The sequence below is a fragment of the Engraulis encrasicolus genome, chromosome 13, assembly GCF_034702125.1.
Source record: "Engraulis encrasicolus isolate BLACKSEA-1 chromosome 13, IST_EnEncr_1.0, whole genome shotgun sequence".
NCBI classification, from domain to species: domain Eukaryota; kingdom Metazoa; phylum Chordata; class Actinopteri; order Clupeiformes; family Engraulidae; genus Engraulis; species Engraulis encrasicolus.
This window is the reverse complement of record NC_085869.1, coordinates 42,040,660-42,042,638: the sequence shown is the minus strand read 5'-3', so window position 1 is coordinate 42,042,638 and position 1,979 is coordinate 42,040,660.

The following is a 1,979-nucleotide window of genomic DNA, read 5'->3' as shown; positions in this document are numbered from 1 at the left end:
CGTTTTACACTGCATGTCTTTGAACTGATACCCATGCAGCTAATTCATGTGAGTTGTTATGCTTCTCATGTGTTAGGACATCATTCTTATCCTAAAAGTCTAAACATGTTACTATGAATACATTGTCCCCTGCAGTCAATTTTCCATGTATGAAATTATAAGCTATGGAAAAGTGGCCTCATTTGTCTTTGCACCATCTGGTTAGGCCTATGTGAATAGTCAAATGTATCATGGGGGTAAAAACATGATATAGTAACACTTTCTTTTAGCGTTACATATATTAGCACTAATACATACAATATTAATACATGTGTAAGTAACTTGTAAGGCAAACATTTGTTAGGCATGTATTCGCAAATGTCTTGTTCATTCACAATAAGGTATATAAACTTAGTAAGGACCTAGTCGGCCTAGATTTCTAATTATTAGTAAGTTGTAAGTGCCAGAATACAATGTGTATAAGATCCTGGTACACTGTGTGAACAAACCCTGAACAGTGTGAAAACAGATGTGGAATACAGTACTGAGTTATTGAAATGTGCCAACAGTATATTGAAATGTGCAAAATACATGAAATGTGAGGGACCAAAAACAGATGCTTATTTTGGCTGTTTAAAGTGTTTAAGGCTGCTCAATGTATCTAGACGCATCTGTGTTTTCTATGTACCTTACTATTGATCACTGTCTTTCAACACCTTCAATATGTGTAAGACTTGATTAGAAATCCAACTCAGAAATTATTCAAAGAAATATCATGCCTATAAGACAACACAAAAACATTTTTAAAAACTCCTCAAAGATAGCCAGCAAAATGTCTAGTAGCTAACATGTTTAACATTTGTTGTTACCATGGCAATGACCGAGTCGTAGTAGGCTACACTGAAGGCCCTCTTGTTATGTCATGGAGCAGTATGGTTAATAATATTTCAATGACCATTACAGTGTGCCCAAGATGATACGGCGTGCATTGAGGGGCTACCTCACCTTTAGCAACTCCAAGACCAAAAATCCACAAGAGCATTATGGTCAACATCGTCCTATCTTATATTTATGAGAATTAGCTGTGGCCCATTCTATAGAATATTAATAGGAAGCTTTAGTGTACATTGTCTGCCCTGTAGGAAATGATATGCTGCAACGTTTGCATTTGCAAAACTTTTATATGTTTGACATTACACAAAGGTACCAAAAAATGTTGGCCTATATTATTTTTTTTCTGTCATATGAAAAAATCTTGTATATTTCATAGGAAACTTGAATAAATATTGTGCATGATCTTAATACATCCTTTCCATATTCTACATTTTAGCACTTTGAGGTTGAGGTTCGAATTGTGTCATCCGTCCAAAGCATTTCTAAGGTGTAAGCATGGCTCTGTAAAATTAGAAAATTTAACTTACGAATTAAGCCCTCTCTTATTATAAATGACAAACACAATGTTCAGTCATCTCTGCTGTTACACATTTCCATATTTGTTCTAGATAAGTGATTAGAGAAACTTAAGGTTACTGTGTAAATATATTGACCTACTGTATAGAAAGCACTTGTCCAGTCATTCAAATTACAGCTTTCATCTGTCAATCATTTCTGAAACGATTACATAATGGCAACAACAGTATCTATTAACTAGTGTGAAACTTGAACAAAAAAAGTTAAACTCACCTCCAGCACTCCCAGAAAGACAGATGGCATGGTGGAGAACTATCACCACAATTGTGTTTACCACAAATCTAACCATTTTAGTTGTTCAGTGATTTGTCTGTTAAGCTAGTATAGTCTGTTGTCTAGATCAGGATCAGGCCTGTATGAAAAACGGACACCACTCTTCTGTTTGCCAGACTCTTTTGTTCTAGTACTCCTTCACCACTCTACTTCTGACACACACCCAGGACTTTGTATGCATTGAGTGGGGGTGGGGGGGCTTTCATATGACTTTACCGTGTCCGGCCAAAACTGTCAGTGGTCCTGCACACACACAC